The following is an 18,779-nucleotide window of genomic DNA, read 5'->3' as shown; positions in this document are numbered from 1 at the left end:
CAATCAGGAGGGGAGAAGTGGCTCAGATGAAGTCGTACCGGGAACCTCGGTGTTCCCCTCGAGAGAGACCAGCGTGTCGGGGAACTTTTGGAATCGCATCAAGGGTGCCAAGTTTTCACACTTGAAGTGTGAAAACACTTCAAGAAGAAACCTGGGACTTCTCTTTAGATGCTGTAGCGGGCAAGGGCCTCATCTTGCGATGACAGGGTAACCATGTGGTTTTTCTCGAGTTTCGGCGGGATTCTCGAGTTACGATGGGGAATTCAGGCTTCCTCTTGTGTTGGCCCAGGGAAGTCCAATCTTCCATTGGAGTTGCGAGAGAGAGCTAGGGATTGCTCTCGAGTCACTTCAGGGCAAAAGAGACCTCATCTAAGCTTGTGTCCAGGACCTAATGTTCCTCTCCAGGGGCGACAGAGATCTCGGGGTTGCATTTTAGACGCACCCGAGGAGTCAGACCTCATCTCGAGAGGAAGGAAAGGACTCTGCTCTGCTCTCGAGTCCCGACGGGTATTTCTTGGAGACCACTGAGTGGCCTAAAGGGAGTCAAGCCTCCTGTGGATTTTTTTTTTAATTTTATTTTATTTTTAAACTTTACATAATTGTATTAGTTTTTCCAAATATCAAAATGAATCCGCCTCAGGTATACATGTGCTCCCCATCCTGAACCCTCCTCCCTCCTCCCCCCCATAGCATCCCTCTGGGTCGTCCCAGTGCACTAGCCCCAAGCATCCAGTGTCATGCATCAAACCTGGACTGGCAACTCTTTTCATACATGATATTTAACATATTTCAATGCCATTCTCCCAAATCTTCCCACCTTCTCCCTCTCCCACAGAGTCCATAAGACTCTTCTATACATCAGTGTCTCTTTTGCTGTCTCGTACTCAGGGTTATTGTTACCGTCTTTCAAAGTTCCATATATATGCGTTAGTATACTGTATTGGCGTTTTTCTTTCTGGCTTACTTCACTCTGTATAATAGGCTCCAGTTTCATCCACCTCATTAGAACTGATTCATTCTATTCTTTTTAATGGCGGAGTAATACTCCATTGTGTATATGTACCACAGCTTTCTTATCCATTCATCTGCTGATGGACATCTAGGTTGCTTCCATGTCCTGGCTATTAGAAACAGTGCTGCGATGAACATTGGGGTACACGTGTCTCTTTCCCTTCTGGTTTCCTCAGTGTGTATGCCCAGCAGTGGGATTGCTGGATCATAAGGCAGTTCTATTTCCAGTTTTTTAAGGAATCTCCACACTGTTCTCTATAGTGGCTGTACTAGTTTGCATTCCCACCAACAGTGTAAGAGGGTTCCCTTTTCTCCACACCCTCTCCAGCATTTATTATTTGTAGACTTTTGGATTGCAGCCATTCTGACTGGCGTGAAATGGTACCTCATAGTGGTTTTGATTTGCATTTCTATGATGATGAGTGATTTTGAGCATCTTTTCATGTGTTTGTTAGCCATCTGTATGTCTTCTTTGGAGAAATGTCTATTTAGTTCTTTGGCCCATTTTTTGATTGGGTCATCTATTTTTCTGGAGTTGAGCTGTAGGTGTTGCTTGTATATTTTTGAGATTAGTTGTTTGTCAGTTGCTTCATTTCCTATTATTTTCTCCCATTCCGAAGGCTGTCTTTTCACCTTGCTAATAGTTTGCTTTGATGTGCAGAAGCTTTTAAGGTTAATTAGGTCCCATTTGTTTATTTTTGGTTTTATTTCCAATATTCTGGGAGGTGGGTCATAGAGGATCCTGCTGTGATGTATTTCAGAGAGTGTTTTGCCTGTGTTCTCCTCTAGGAGTTTTATAGTTTCTGGTCTTACGTTTAGATCTTTAATCCATTTTGAGTTTATTTTTGTGTATTGTGTTAGAAAGTGTTCTAGTTTCATTGTTTTACAAGTGGTTGACCAGATTTCCCAGCACCACTTGTTAAAGAGATTGTCTTTAATCCATTGTATATTTTTGCCTCCTTTGTCAAAGATAAGGTGTCCATATGTGTGTGGATTTATCTCTGGGCTTTCTATTTCGTTCCACTAATCTATATTTCTGTCTTTGTGCCAGTACCATACTGTCTTGATAACTGTGGCTTTGTAGCGGAGCCTGAAATCAGGTAGGTTGATTCCTCCAGTTCCATTCTTCTTTCTCAAGATCGCTTTGGCTATTCGAGGTTTTTTGTATTTCCATACAAATTGTGAAATTATTTGTTCTAGCTCTGTGAAGAATACTGTTGGTAGCTTGATAGGGATTGCATTGAATGTATAAATTGCCTTGGGTAGTATACTCATTTTCACTATATTGATTCTTCCAATCCATGAACATGGTATATTTCTCCACCTATTAGTGTCCTCTTTGATTTCTTTCACCAGTGTTTTATAGTTTTCTATATATAGGTCTTTAGTTTCTTTAGGTAGGTATATTCCTAAGTATTTTATTCTTTCCATTGCAATGGTGAATGAAATTGTTTCCTTAATTTCTCTTTCTGTTTTCTCATTATTAGTGTATAGGAATTCAAGGGATTTCTGTGTGTTGATTTTATATCCTGCAACTTTACTATAGTCCTTGACTAGTTCTAGTAATTTTCTGGTGGAGTCTTTAGGGTTTTCTATGTAGAGGATCATGTCATCTGCAAACAGTGAGAGTTTTACTTCTTCTTTTCCAATTTGGATTCCTTTTGTTTCTTTTTCTGCTCTGATTGCTGTGGCCAAAACTTCCAGAGCTATGTTGAATAGTAATGGTGAAAGTGGGCACCCTTGTCTAGTTCCTGACTTTAGAGGAAATGCTTCCAATTTTTCACCATTGAGGATAATGTTTGCTGTGGGTTTGTCATATATAGCTTTTATTATGTTGAGGTATGTTCCTTCTATTCCTGCTTTCTGGAGAGTTTTTATCATAAATGGATGTTGAATTTTGTCAAAGGCTTTCTCTGCATCTATTGAGAAAATCATATGGTTTTTATTTTTCAATTTGTTAAGGTGGTGTATTACATTGATTGATTTGCGGATATTGAAGAATCCTTGCATCCCTGGGATAAAGCCCACTTGGTCATGGTGTATGATCTTTTTAATGTGTTGTTGGATTCTGATTGCTAGAATTTTGTTAAGGATTTTTGCATCTATATCATCAGTGATATTGGCCTGTAGTTTTCTTTTTTTGTGGGATCTTTGGCAGGTTTTGGTATTAGGCTGATGGTGGCCTCATAGAATGAGTTTGGAAGTTTACCTTCCTCTGCAATTTTCTGGAAGAGTTTGAGCAGGATAGGTGTTAGCTCTTCTCTAAATTTTTGGTAGAATTCAGCTGTGAAGCCGTCTGGACCTGGGCTTTTGTTGGCTGGAAGATTTTTGGTTACAGTTTCCATTTCCGTGCTTGTGATGGGTCTGTTAAGATTTTCTATTTCTTCCCTGGTCCAGTTTTGGAAAGTTGTACTTTTCTAAGAATTTGTCCATTTCTTCCACGTTGTCCATTTTATTGGCATATAATTGTTGATAGTAGTCTCTTATGATCCTTTGTATTTCTGTGTTTTCTGTTGTGATCTCTCCATTTTCATTTCTAATTTTATTGATTTGATTTTTCTCCCTTTGTTTCTTGATGAGTCTGGCTAATGGTTTGTCAATTTTATTTATCGTTTCAAAGAACCAGCTTTTGGTTTTGTTGATTTTTGCTATGGTCTCTTTTGTTTCTTTTGCATTTATTTCTGCTCTAATTTTTAAGATTTCTTTCCTTCTACTAACCCTGGGGTTCTTCATTTCTTCCTTTTCTAGTTGCTTTAGGTGTAGAGTTAGTTTATTTATTTGACTTTTTTCTTGTTTCTTGAGGTGTGCCTGTATTGCTATGAACTTTCCCCTTAGGACTGCTTTTACCGTGTCCCACAGGTTTTGGGTTGTTGTGTTTTCATTTTCATCCGTTTCTATGCAAATTTTGATTTCTTTTTTGATTTCTTCTGTGATTTGTTGGTTATTCAGCAGCGTGTTGTTCAGCCTCCATATGTTGGAATTTTTAATAGTTTTTCTCCTGTAATTGAGATCTAATCTTACTGCATTGTGGTCAGAAAAGATGCTTGGAATGATTTCTATTTTTTTGAATTTACCAATGCTAGCTTTATGGCCCAGGATGTGATCTATCCTGGAGAAGGTTCCATGTGCACTTTAGAAAAAGTTGAAATTCATTGTTTTGGGATGAAATGTCCTATAGATATCAATTAGGTCTAACTGGTCTATTGTATCATTTAAAGTTTGTGTTTCCTTGTTAAATTTCTGTTTAGTTGATCTATCCATAGGTGTGAGTGGGGTATTAAAATCTCCAACTATTATTGTGTTAGTGTTAATTTCTCCTTTCATACTTGTTAGCATTTGTCTTACATACTGTGGTGCTCCCGCGTTGGGTGCATATATATTTATAATTGTTATATCTTCTTCTTGGATTGATCCTTTGATCATTATGTAGTGACCTTCTTTGTCTCTTTTCACAGCCTTTGTTTTAAAGTCTATTTTATCTGATATGAGTATCGCTACTCCTGCTTTCTTTTGGTCCCTATTTGCATGGAAAATCTTTTTCCAGCCCTTCACTTTCAGTCTGTATGTATCCCCTGTTTTGAGGTGGGTCTCTTGTAGACAACATATGTAGGGGTCTTGTTTTTGTATCCATTCAGCCAGTCTTTGTCTTTTGGTTGGAGCATTCAACCCATTTACGTTTAAGGTAATTACTGATAAGTATGATCCCATTGCCATTTACTTTATTGTTTGGGGTTTGAATTTATACACCGTTTTTGTGTTTCCTGTTTAGTATTTGTTGGAGAGCTGGTTTGGTGGTGCAGAATTCTCTCAGCTTTTGCTTGTCTGAAAAGCTTTTGATTTCTCATTCATACTTGAATGAGATCCTTGCTGGGTACAATAATCTGGGCTGTAGGTTATTTTCTTTCATCATTTTAAGTATGTCTTGCCATTCCGTCCTTGCTTGAAGAGTTTCTATTGAAAGATCAGCTGTTATCCTTATGGCAATTCCCTTGTGTGTTATTTGTTGTTTTTCCCTTGCTGCTTTTCATATTTGTTCTTTGTGTTTGATTTTTGTTAATGTGATTAATATGTGTCTTGGGGGGTTTCGCCTTGGCTTTATCCTGTTTGGGACTCTCTGGGTTTCTTGGACTTGAGTGAGTATTTCCTTCCCCATTTTAGGGAAGTTTTCAACTATTATCTCCTCAAGTATTTTCTCACGGTCTTTCTTTTTGTCTTCTTCTTCTGGGACCCCTATGATTCGAATGTTGTAGCGTTTAATATTGTCCTGGAGGTCTCTGAGATTGTGCTCATTTCTTTTAATTCGTTTTTCATTTATCCTCTCTGATTCATTTATTTCTACCATTCTATCTTCGAATTCACTAATCCTATCTTCTGCCTCTGTTATTCTACTATTTGTTGCCTCCAGAGTGTTTTTAATTTCATTTATTGCATTATTCATTATATATTGACTCTTTTTTTATTTCTTCTAGGTCCTTGTTAAACCTTTCTTGCATCTTCTCAATCCTTGTCTCCAGGCTATTTATCTGTGATTCCATTTTAATTTCAAGATTTTAGATCCATTTCACTCTCCTTACTCGGAATTCTTTATCAGGTAGATTCCCTATCTCTTCCTCTTTTGTTTGGTTTGGTGGGCATTTATCCTGTTCCTTTATCTGCTGGGTATTCCTCTGTCTCATCTTGTTTAAATTGCTGAGTTTGGGGTGTCCTTCCTGTATTCTGGCAGTTTGTGGAGTTCTTTACTGTGGCATTTGCTCGCTGTGTGTGGGTTTGTACAGGTGTCTTGTCAAGGTTTCCTGCTTAGGGAAGCTTGTGTCCGTGTTCTGGTGGGTGGAGCTGTATTTCTTCTCTCTGGAGTGCAATGAAGTGTCCAGTAATGAGTTATGAGATGTTTGTGGTTTTGGGGTGACTTTGGGCAGCCTGTATCTTGAAGCTCAGGGCTGTGTTCCTTTGTTGCTGGAGAATGTGCTTGGTATGTCTTGCCCTGGAACTTGTTGGCCCTTGTGTGGTGCTTGATTTCAGTGTCGGTATGGAGGCATTTGATGAGCGCCTGTCAATTAATGTTCCTTGGAGTCAGGAGTTCCCTGGAGTCAGGGTTTGGACTTAAGCCTCCTGCTTCCAGTTATCTGTCTTACTTTTACAGTAGTTTCAAAACTTCTCCTTCTATACAGCACCATTGATAAAACATCTACGTTAAAGAAGAAAAGTTTCTCTACTGTGAGGACCACTCAGAAAGGTTCACAGCGTTACATGGAGAAGAGAAGAGGGAGGAGGGAGTTAGAGGTGACCCAAATGAGATCAGGTGGAATCAATAGTGGAGAGAGTGGGCTGGCCAGTAGTCACTTCCTTATGTGCACTCCACAACTGGACCGCTCAGAGATGTTCACAGAGTTATACAGAGATGAGAAGAAGGAGGAAGGAGACAGAGGTGGCCAGAAGGATAAAAGGGGGGAATGAAAAGGAGGGAGACAGATCCAGCCAGTAATCAGTTCCCTAAGTGTTCTCCACCGTCCGGAATACACAGAAATTCACAGAGTTGGGTAGAGTAGAGAGGGGTTAGGGAGGAGACACAGGCGACCTGGTGGAGAAAAAGGAGAGTCCAAAGGGAGAGAGAGCAGTCAAGCCAGTAATCTCGCTCCCTAGTGAAAAATGGGTACTGAAGATTGGGTTCTTAAAGGTACAAAATTGGTAACAAATACATAAAAGCAAAAATTAAAAATCTAGAGTAGAGTTTGGAATTTCAAAAATACGATGTTAAAGAAAAGAAGAAGGAAAAGAAAGAGAGAAAAAACGAACAAAGAAAAACAAACAAGGTCGCAAAAATTATCAAGAAAATACAGGTACAAAATTGATATCAAATATCAAAAAACATAAATTAAAAATCTAGAGTAGAGTTTGGAATTTCAAAAATACAATGTAAAAGAAAAGAAGAAAAAAAAAAACAAAACAAAAAAACAAGGTCAAAAAATTATTATATATATATATATATATATATATATATATATATATGAAGTTTGCTGAAGAAGAAAAAAATAGGGTCTTTTTTTTTGCAAAGTAATAGGTTATAAAAGTGAAAATTAAATGAACAATAGAGAACTTAAAATTAAAAAAATTTAAAAAAAGTAAGAATGATCATAAAAATATATCTAGGACTTTCTCTGGTTTTGTTGTGAGTATCATGGGTTCGGTTCATTTTTGGCTAGTTCCTTGGTCCGACTTATATTTCTCAAGATCTATAGGCGCCTTCCTATGTAGTCCTAGTAACCACAGGGTTTTAATCTATTGCCTGTAGCTTCCAAGGCGTTTCCCTCTGTTATAGCTTCTTTTGTTTGCTGGTCTCTTCAGTGTCTGGTTTACGCCCTGACACAAAGGGGACGGTGGAGGACACTTTTTTTTTTTAGGCTCACTTGTTCAGTTGCGCTGTGGGGAGGGAGGGAGGGAGTGATGCTGCAAACAAATAACACTGGCGTGCGCTCGCAGTGCCTCAGCCACACTGGGTCTGCCCCCGCTCACGGCACGTGTAGCCTCCCTGCCCACACTGCTCGGGCTCTAGGTTGTTCCACCGGGAACAATCCGAGGCTGGCCCTGGGCTGCATGCACCTCCCAGGTCCAAGCCGCTCAGGTTCAGGCACTCGGGTAGTCCTCAGAGGCACAGACTCGGTTGGGCCTGCGTTTTGTGCTCTTCCCAGGTCCGAGCAGCTCAGGTGATGAGGTGTTTGGCGAGCGCCAATGTTGTGACCTATCGCCTCCCCGCCACTCTGTTATCTGGGTGTAAAACAGGCGCACCTTCTCAGGCAGATGTTGACCGTCCAGATCCCCAAGAAGTTTTAGTTAGCAAAGAAGCCTGCTTACAGTTTTATAGATAATGTCTCTCTGGGGCTGCGATTGCCCCCTTCCGGCTCTGGCTGCCTGTCACCGGAGGGGGAAGGTCTGCAGCCGGCTATCTCTGTTCAGTCCTTTGTTCCGTGCGCGGGCCTGGCGGTGTCTTAGGTTAGGGCTGGCTTTTTGCGTGGTAGATATCCCAGAGTCTGGTTTGCTAGCCCAAGTTATTTCGTTCAGATAGCGCTCAGGGTATTCAGGCCAGATTTTTACTCTAAGCGATGCAGCCCACGCTGCGCCTCCCTGCCCAGCCCCTGCTTGCTAATGGTGTGAGTAGGCGTCTGCACTGCTTCGCAGCTGGGGGAGTTACCGTAGGGCTTGCAATCTGCGAGTTTTAATTATTTATTTTTATCCCCCTTATGTTGCCCTTTGTGCTTCCAAAGCTTGGCAAAGATTTGGCAGTGAAAAGCTTTCCTGGTGTTTGGAAACTTTTCTCTTTTTAAGACTATCTTCCCGGGACGGAAATCCCTCCCTCCCTCTTTTGTCTCTTTTTTTGTCTTTTATACTTTTTCCTACCTACTTTCCAAGAGTTGGGTTCTTTTCTGGGTGCCTGATGTCCTCTGGCAGCATTCATAAGTTGTATTGTGAAATTTACTCGACGTTTAAATGCTCTTTTGATGAAATTGTTTGGGGGGGAAAGAGTTCTCCCCATCCTACTCCTCAGCAATCTTGGCTCCTCTCTTGTGGAGTTTGGAGAGAGCACGCGGGATTGCTCTCCAGGCCATGCAGGAAAAGAAGGCCCTCATCTCACGATGTCGGGGGAGTCTCGTGGTTTTTCTGGAGCTGCGGTGCCAGTGTGGGGTTTCTCACAAGGTACGACCGGGAGCTCAGGGAGCCTCTCGTGTGGTGTCAGGGAAGTCAAGTCTCCATACGAGTGGCGAGGGGGCGCACGTCATTGCTCTCGAGTCATGGTAGTGGAATCAGGGCTCAACGCAATGAAAAAGGACGCTCGAGGTCTTTCTCGGGTTGCGGCAGGAAACCCTGGGTTCCCTCGACTTGTGCCTGTGACCTCAGGTAGCTTCTCAGGGTGCCTCTGAGAAGTCAGGGATACTATGGAGCTGGGAGAGGCCTCTCGGGAGTCCACTGGGTTTGCTGCAATGGAAGAGGGCCTAATCTCGAGATCAGGAAGGAACCTCAGTGTTCCTCTCCATTTCTGACTCAGATTGCAGGGTCCCTGCAGAGTTGGGACAGGAGAGTCAGGCCTCGTCTTGTGTGGAGGAATGGAACTCCGCTTGCCTCTCGAGTTGTTCAAGGAGTGACAGGCCACTTGTCGAGCTGTGTGTGGAACCTGCGGTTTTTTCCAGACAATGCACGGGGGTGTCAGTGCCCCTTCGTGATGTGCTTTCATCCACAGGGTTGCCTTCGAAGTGGTGTGCGGGCATCGGGTTCTTATCAAGAGCGGACCAGGAAATCGGGGTCTTTTGGAATGCGGCACCACACACGAGGCTACGTCTCGAATTTCCTCGTGAGACGGGCCTCATGCTGAGGTGCCCCTGGAAGGTCGGGAAAGCCTTCCAGACAAAGCAGGTTAATCGACCCTACTGTCGCGATCAGGAGGGGAGAAGGGGCTCAGATGAAGTGGTGCCGGGAACCTCGGTGTTCCCCTTGAGTGAGACCGGTATGTCAGGGAACTTTTGGGGTCTCACGAAGCTTGCCAAATACTGTTTCAAACTTCAAGATGAAACGTGGGACTTCTCTTGAGACGCTGTGGCGGGCAAGGGCCTCATCTTGTGATGAAGGGGAAACCACGTGGTTTTTTTCGAGTTGCGATTTGATTGTTGACTTACGACGGAGAATTCAGGCTTCCTCTTCTGTTGGCCCAGGGAAGTCCATTCTTCCATTCGAGTTGCCAGGGAGAGCTGGGTGGGAATTGCTCTCGAGTCACGGCAGGTCAAAATAGACCTCATCTAGGCTTGTGTCCAGGACCTAATGTTCCTCTCCAGGGGCGATAGGGATCACGGGGATGCATTCCAGACTCACCCAGTGAGTCAGGCCTCGGCTCGAGGGGAAGCAAAGGATTCTGATATCCTCCTGGGTCGCGATAGGTATCTCTTGGAGCCCACTGAGTGGCCTCCAGGGAGTCAAGCCTCCTGTGGAGTTGGAGAGAGGACTCGGGATTGCTCTCCAGGCCATACAGGAAAGAAGGCCCTCAGCTCGCAATGACGGGGGCGTCTTGTGGGTTTTCTCGAGTTGGAGCGCAAGTATGAGTTTTCTCACGAGGTACGACGGGGAGCTCAGGGAGCCTCTCGTGTGGCGCCAGGAAAGTCAGGTGTCTATGCATGTGATGAGGAGGAGCCCATAAATGCTCTCGAGTCATGGTAGGGAAATCGGGACTCAAGACGCGTTGAAGAAGGAGTCTCGAGGTCTTTCTCAGGTTGCGGCAGGAAACCCTGGGTTCCCTCGACTTGTACCGGTGACCTCAGGGAGCTTCTCAGGGTGCCTCTGAGAAGTCAGGCATACTGTGGACTTGGGAGGCGCTCTCGGAACTCCACTGGGTTTGGTGCAATGGCAAAGGTTCTCATCTCGAGTTGAGGCAGGAACCTAAGGGTTCCTCTCCATTTAAAACTCCGACCACAGGGTCCCTGAAGAGTTGGGACAGGAGAGTCAGGCCTCGTCTTGTGTGGAGGAATGGAACTCCACTTGCCTCTCGAGTTGTTCACAGGATAACAGACCATTTGTCGAGCTGTGAGTGGAACCTTCGGTTTTTTCCATAAGATGCATGAGGGGGTCAGTGCCCCTTCGTGTTGTGCCTTCATCCACAGGGTTGCCTTCAAAGAGGTGTCCGGACATCGGGTTCTTATCAATAGCAGATCAGGAAATCGGGGTCTTTCAGAACGTGGCACCATCCATGAGGCTACGTCTCGAATTTCTTCGTTAGACTGGTGTCATCCTGAGGTGCGCCATGAAGATCGGGAACCCCTTCCAGACAAAGCAGGGGAATCGACCATCTTGTCGCGATCAGGAGGAGTGAAAGGGCTCAGTTGAAGTCGTGCCGGGAACCTCGGTGTTCCCCTTGAGTGGGACCGGTGTGTCGGGAAACTTTTGGGGTCACTTCGAGGGTGCCAAGTACCGTTTTGCACTTCAATACGGACTTGGGGCTTCTCTTGACACGCTGTAGAGGGCAAGGGCCTCATCTTGGGATGACGGGGGAATCACGTGGTTTTTCTCAAGGTGCGGCGGGATTCTCGAGTTACGACGGGGAATTCAGGCTTCCTCTTGTGTTGGCCCAGGGAAGTCCAATCTTCCATTCGAGTTTCGAGGGAGAGCTGGGGTTTGCTCTTGAGTCACTGCAGGGCAAAAGAGACCTCATCTAGGCTTGTGTCCAGGACCTAATATTCCTCTCCAGGGCTGACAGCGATCTCAGGGTTGCATTCCAGACGCATCCTGGGAGTCAGAGCTCGACTCGAGGGGAAGCAAAGGACCCCGCTCTCCTCTTGAGTCACCACAGGTGTCTCTTGGAGCCCACTGAGTGGCCTAAAGGGAGTCAAGCCCCCTGTGGAGTTTGGAGAGAGGACTCAGGATTGCTCTCCAGGCCATGCAGGAAAAGAAGACCCTCATCTCGCGATGACAGGGGCGTCTTGTTGGTTTTCTCGAGCTGCGGTGCCAGTGTGCGGTTTCTGACGAGGTGCGACGGGAAGCTCAGGGAGCCTTTCGTGTGGCACCAGGGAATTCAGGTCTCCATGCGCATGGCAAGGGGGAGCGCGTCATTGCTCTCGAGATATGATACGGGAATCGGGCCTCAAGACACGTTAAAGCAGGACTCTCAAGGTCTTTCTCGGGTTGCGGCAGGAAACCCTGGGTTCCGTCGACTTCTGCCGGTGACCTTAGGGAGCTTCTCAGGGTGCCTCTGAGAAGTCAGGCATACTGTGGATTTGGGACGGGCCTCTCGGGACTCCACTGGTTTTGTGGCAATGGAAAAGGGCCTCATCTTGAGTGGAGGCAGGAACCTCAGGCTTCCTCTGCATTTCTGACTCGGTGCGCAAGGTCCCTAGAGTTGTGACAGGAGAGTCAGGCATCGTCTTGTGTGGAGGAATGGAACTCCGCTTGCTTCTCGAGTTGTTCACGAGGTGACAGACCACTTGTGGAGCTGTGTGAGGAACCTGTGGGTTTTTTTGGATGATGCAAGGGGGTGTCAGTGCCCCTACGTGCTGTGCCTTCATCCACAGGCTTGCCTTCGAAGAGGTGTCCAGGAGTCTGGTTTTGATCAAAAGTGGACCATGGAATCGGGGTCTTTCGGCATGTAGTATGGCCCTCGAGGCTACCTCTCGAATTTCCTCGTGAGACCGGTCTCATCCTGAGGTGTGCCGGGAAGGTCGGGAATCCCTTCGAGACAAAGCAGTGGAATCGACCCTCCTATCGCGATCAGGAGAGGAGAAAGGCCTCAGATGAAGTGGTGCCGGAAACTTCAGTGTCCCCTCTAGTGAGATCGGTATATAGGGGAACTTTTGGGGTTGCATCAAGGGTGCCAAGTACTGTTTTGCACTTCAAGACGGAATGTGAGACTTCTCTTGAGACGCTGTAGGGGGCAAGGGCCTCATCTTGCAATACGGGGAACCACGTGATTTTTCTCGAGTTGCGGCGGGTTTCTCAAATTACAACTGGAAATTCAGGCTTCCTCTTGTGTTGGCTCAGAAAGGCCAATCTTCCATTCGAGTTGCAAGGGAAAGCTAGGGGTTGCGCTTGAGTCACTGCAGGGCCAAAGAGACCTCATCTAGGCTTTTGTCCAGGACCTAAGGTTCCTCTCCAGGGGCGACAGGGATCCAGGGTTGCATTCCAGACTCACCCTCGTAGTCAGGCCTCATCTCGAGGGGAAGCAAAGGACACCGCTCTCCTCCTGAGTATCGACGGGTATCTCTTGGAGCCCACTGAGTGACCTAAAGGGAGTCAAGCCTCCTTTGGAGTTTGGAGAGAGGATTCGGGATTGCTCTTCAGGTCATGCAGGAAAAGAAGGCCCTCATCTCACGATGACGGGGGGGGGGGGGTCTCGGTGGTTTTACCGAGCTGCAGCGCCTGTGTTGGTTTCTCAGGAGGTAGAACGGGGAGCTCAGGGAGCCTCTTGTGTGGCGCCAGGGAAGTTAGGTCTCGATGCGTGTGGCAAGGGGGAGCGCGTCATTGCTCTCGAGTCATGGTAGGGGAATCAGGCCTCTAGACGCGTTGAAGGACTCTCAAGATCTCTCTTGGGTCTTGGCAAGAATACCTGGGTTCCCTCGACTTGTGCCGGTGACCTCAGGGAGATTCTCCGGGTGCCTCTGAGAAGTCAGGGATACTGTGGAGTTGGGAAAGACCTCTAGGGACTCCACTGGGTTTGGTGAAATGGAAGGGGGCCTCATCTCGAGGGGAGGCAGGAACCTCAGGGTTCCTCTCCATTTCTGATTCCGATCGCAGCCCCCTGCATAGTTGGGAGAGGTGAGTCAGGCCTTGTCTTGTGTGCAGGAATGGACCTCCGCTTGCCTCTCGAGTTGTTCACTGGGTGACAGGCACTTGTTGAGCTGTATGAGTAACCTGCGGTCTTTTCCGGACGATGCACGGGGGTGTCAGTGCCCCTTCGTGTTGTGCCTTCATCCACACTATCTTCGAATAGGTGTCTGGGCATCGCGTTCTTATCAAGAGCGGATCGGGAAATCGCGGTCTTTCGGCATGTGGCACCACCATCGAGGCTACGTCTCGAATTTCCTCGTGAGACAGCCTCATCTGAGGTGCGTGGAGAAGGTCGGGAACCCCTTGCAGACAAAGCAGGGGAATTGACCCTCCTTTCGCGATCAGGAGGGGAGAAGGGGCTCAGATGAAGTGGTGCCAGGAACCTCGGTGTTCCCCTCGAGTGCGACCCGTATGTCGGGGAACTTTTGGGGTAGCATTAAGGGTGCCAAATATCATTTCGCACTTGAAGACAGAACGTGGGACTACTCTTGAGACGCTGGAGCGGGCAAGGGCCTCATCTTGCAATGACGGGGGAACCACGTGGTTTTTCTCAAGTTGAGGCGGAATTCTCGAATTACTACTGGGAATTCAGGCTTCCTCTTGTTTTGGCCCAGGGAGGTCCAATCTTCCATTCGGGTTGCGAGGAAAAGCTGGGGAGTGCTCTCGAGTTACTGCAGGGCAAAAGCGACCTCATCTAGCCTTGTGTTCAGGACCCAGTGATCCTCTCCAAGGCCGACAGGGATCTCGGGTTTGCATTACAGACTCACCCGGGGAGTTAGGCCTCGTCTCGAGGGGAAGCAAAGGACTCGGCTATCCTCTCGAGTTGCGACGCGTATCTCTTGGAGCCCACTGAGTGGTCTAAAGGGAGTCAACCCTCCTCTTCAGTTTGGAGAGAGGACTCGGGATTGCTCTCCAGGCCATGCAGGAAAAGAAGGCCCACATCTCGAGATGACGGGGGCGTCTCGTGGGTTTTCTCGAGCTGTGGCGCCCGTGTGGGGTTTCTCACGAGGTACGACGGGGAGTTCAGGTAGCCTCTCGTGTGGCAACAGGGAAGTCAGGTCTCCATGGGCGGGGCAAGGGGGAGCGCGTCATTGCTCTGAAGTCAAGGTAGGGGAATCGGGCCTCATGACGGGTTGAAAAAGAACTCTCGATGTCTTTCTAGGGTTGCGGCAGGAAACCCTGGGTTCCCTTGATTTGTGCCGGTGACCTCAGGGAGCGTCTCAGGGTGCCTCTGAGAAGTCAGGGATACTGTGGATTTGGGAGAGGCCTCTCGGGCCTCCTCTGGGTTTGGTGCAATGGAAGTGGGCCTCATTTCGAGTTGAGGCAGGAACCTCAGGGTTCTGCTCCTGACTTCCTGGAGGCCGGATCTGACTCAGATCGCAGGGTCCCTGTTGAGTTTGCTCAGGAGTGTCAGGTCTCGTGTTCTGCGGAGGAATGGAACTCCGCTTACATCTCAAGTTGTTCAAGGATAACACCACTTTTCGTGATGTGTGTGGAACCTGCGGGTTTTTCGGAGATGCACGGGGGCGTCAGTGCTCCTTCCTGTTGTGCCTTCATCCACAGGGTTGCCTTCGAAGAGGTGTCCGGGCATCATGTTCTCCTCAAGTGCGGACCGGGAAATTGGGGTCTTTCAGCATGTTGCACCACCCACTAGGCTACGTCTCGAATTTTCTCGTGAGACCGGCCTCATCCTGAGGCGCGCAGGAAAGTTGAGGAACCCTTTCCAAACAAAGCAGGGGAATCGACCCTCCTTTCGGGATCAGGAGGAGAGAAAGGGCTCAGATGAAGTCGTGCCGGGAACCTCGGTGCTCTCCTTGAGTGAAAGTCGGGTAAATTTTCTGGTTGCATCAAGGGTGCCAAGTACCGTTTCCCACTTCAAGACGGAACCTGGGACTTCTCTTGAGATGCTGTAGTGGGCAAGGGCCTCATCTAGCGCTGATGGGGGACCCACGTGTTTTTTCTCGAGTTGCGGCAGGATTCTTGAGTTACGATGGGGAATACAGGTTTCCTCTTGTGTTGGCCCAGGGAAGTCCAATTTTCCATTCGAGTTGCAAGTGAGAGCTGGAGATTGCTCTCGAGTCACTGCAGGGCAAAATAGAGCTCATCTAGGTTTGTGTACAGGACCGAGTTTTTCTCTCTAGGGGCGACAGGGATCTCGGGGTTGCATTCCAGACTCACCCGGGGAGTCAGGCCTCGTCTCGAAGGGAATGAATGGACTCCGCTCTCCTCTCGAGTCACGACGGGTATCCCTTGGATCCCAAGCGTGGCCTAAATGGAGTTAAGCCTACTGTGGAGTTTGGAGAGAGGACTCGGGATTGCTCTCTAGGCCATGCAGGAAAAGAAGGCCCTCATCTCACGATGACGGGGGCGTCTCGTGGGTTTTCTCAAGGTGCAGTGCCTGGTTGGGGTTTCTCACGAGATAGGACGGGGAGCTCAGGGAGACTCCTGTGGTGCCACGGAAGTCAGGTCTCCATGGACGTGGCGTGGGGGAGCGCCTCATTGCTCTCGAGTCATGGTAGGGGTATCAAGCCTCAAGACGCTTCGAAGAAGAACTCTCGAGGTCTTTCTCGGGGTGTGGCAGGAAACCCTGGGTTCCCTCGACTTGTGCCCATGACCTCAGGGAGCTTAGCGGGGTTCCTCTGAGAAGTCAGGGATACTGTGGAGTTGAGAGGGGCTTCTCCGGACATCACAGGGACTGGTGCAATTGAAGAGGACCTAATCTCGGATTGAGGCAGTAACGTCAGGGTTCCTCTCCATTTCTGACTCGGATAGCAGGGTCCCTGCAGAGCTGGGACAGGAGAGTCAGACCTCGTCTTGTGTGGAGTAATGGAACTCCGCTTGCCTCTCGAGTTGTTCACGGGATGACAGGCCACCTGTCGAGTTGTATGTGGAACCTGCGGTTTTGGGGGACGATGCACAGGGGTGTCAGTGCCCCTTCGTGTTGTGCCTTCATCCACAGGGTTACCTTCGAAGAGGTGACCGGGCATCGGGATCTTATCAATAGCGGACCAGGAAATCGGGGTCTTTCGGCATGTGGCACAACCCACGAGGCTACGTCTCGACTTCCCTCGTGAGACTGGCCTCATCCTGAGGTTCGCCGGGAAGTCTGGGAACCCCTTCCAGACAAAGCAGGTGAATCGACCCTCCTGTCGCCATCAGGAGGGGAGAAGAGGCTCAGCTGAAGCGGTGCTGGGAACCTCCATGTTCTCCTCGAGTGAGACCGGGGTGTCAGGGAAATTTGGGGGTCGCATCAAGGGTGCCAAGTACCGTTTCACACTTCAAGACGGAACATGGGACTTCCCTGGAGACGCTATAGCTGACAGGGGCCTCATATTTCGATGACGGAGGAGCCACGTTGTTTTTCTCCAGTTGCCGCGGGATTCTCGAATTACAACGGGGAATACAGGCTTCCTCTTGTGTTGGCCCAGGGAAGTCCAATCATCCATTCGAGTTGCGAGGGAGAGCTGGGGATTGCACTTGAGTCAATGCAGGACAAAAAAGACCTCATTTAGGCTTGTGTCCAGGACCGAGTTTTCCTCTACAGGGGCAACACGGATCTCGGGATCCCATTCCAGACTCACCCAAGTAGTCAGGCCTCGGCTCGAGGGGAAGCAACGGATTCTGCTCTCCTCTAGAGTAGCGACGTGTATCTCTTGGAGGCTACTGAGTGGCCTAAAGGGAGTCAGGCCTCCAGTGGAGTTTGGAGAGTGGACTCGGGATTGCTCTCTAGGTCATGTAGGAAAAGAAGGCCCTCATCTTACGATGATGGGGGCGTCTCGTGAGTTTTCTCGAGCGGCGGTGCCAGTGTGGGGTTTTCATGAGGTAGGACGGGGAGCGCAGGGAGCCTCTCGTGTGGCGCCAGGGAAGTTAGGTTTCAATGGGCGTGGCGAGGGGAATGCGTCATTGCTCTCCAGTCATGGTAGGGTATCGGGCCTCAAGACGCGGTAAAGAAGGACTCTCAAGGTCTTTCTCAGAATGCAGCAGGAAACCCTGGGTTCACTCGACTTGTGCCAGTGACCGCAGAGAGCTTCTGAGGGTGCCTCTGAGAATCAGGGATACTGTGGAGTTGGGAGGGGCCTCTCGCGACTCATCTGGGTTTGGTGCAATGGAAGAGGGCCTCACCTCGAGGGGAGACAGGAACCTCAGGATTCCTCTCCGTTTCGGACTCCGACTGCAGGGTCCCTGCAGAGTTGGGACAGGAGAGTCAGGCCTCGTCTTGTTTGAGGAAGGGAAACCCGCTGACCTGTCGAGTTGCTCAGGGGGTCTCAGGCCCCTCGTCGAGCTGTGTGTGGAACCCGCGGGTCTTTGCGGACGATGCACGGGGGTGGCAGTGCCCCTTCGTGTTGTGCCTTCACCCACAGGGTTGCTTTCGAAGAGGGGTCCAGGCCTCGGGTCCTTCTCAAGGGCGGACCGGGGAATCGGGGGCGTTCGGCATGTGGCCCCACCCACGTGGCTCGTCTCGAATTTCCTCGTGAGACCGGCCTCATCCTGAGGTGCGCCGGGAAGGCCGGGAACCCCTTCCAGACCACGCAGGGGAATCGCCTCTCAGGTCGCGATCAGGAGGGGAGAAGGGGTCAGAGGAAGCGGTGCCGGGACCCTCGGTGTTCCCCTCGGGCGACCCCGGCGTGTCGGGGGACTTTTGGGGGTCGCAGGAAGGCTGTCAGGGACCGTTTCGCCCTTCAGGGCGGAACAGGGGACTTCCCTTGAGACGCCGTCGCGGGCAAGGGCCTCATCTTGCCAAGAGGTGGGAACCACGTGGTTTTTCTCGAGTTGCGGCGGCATTCTCGAGTTACGACGGGGATCTCAGCCTTCCCCTTGGGTTGGCCCTGGGAAGCCCCATCTTCCCCTCGGGTTGCGAGGGAAAGCTGGGGGTTGCGCTCGAGTCACTGCAGGGCCGAAGAGACCTCACCTAGGCGTGTGTCCGGGACCTAATATTCCTCTCCAGGGAAGGCAGGGATCTCGGGGTTGCATTCCAGGCTCCCCCGGGGAGTCAGGCTTCGTCTCGAGGGGAAGCCAAGGACTCCGCTCTCCTCTCGAGTCGCGACGCGGGTCTCTTGGAGCCCCCTGAGCGGCCTCAAGGGAGTCCAGCCTCCTCTTCCGTTTGGAGAGAGGACCCGGGATTGCTCTCCAGGCCATGCAGGCAAAGAAGGCCCTCAGCTCGCGAGGACGGGTCGTCTCAGAGGTTTCCTCGAGCTGCGGCGCCCGTGGGGGTTTTCTCCCGAGGCACGACGAGGATCTCAGGAAGCCTCTCGTGCGGCGCCAGGGAAGTCAGGTTTCCATGCGCGTGGCGAGGGGGAGCGCGTCCTGGCTCTCGAGTTACGGGAGGGGACTAGGGCCTCGAGACGCGTTGAAGAAGGACTCTCGAGGTCTTTCTCGGGGGGCGGCGGGAAACCCTCGTTTCCCTCGCCTTCTGCCGGGGACCTTAGGGAACTTCCCAGGGTGCCTCTGACAGGCGAGGGATCCTGTGGAGGTGG

This window comes from Bubalus kerabau, chromosome 13, assembly GCF_029407905.1.
Source record: "Bubalus kerabau isolate K-KA32 ecotype Philippines breed swamp buffalo chromosome 13, PCC_UOA_SB_1v2, whole genome shotgun sequence".
Taxonomy (NCBI): domain Eukaryota; kingdom Metazoa; phylum Chordata; class Mammalia; order Artiodactyla; family Bovidae; genus Bubalus; species Bubalus kerabau.
Note: the sequence above shows the minus strand (reverse complement) of the source record.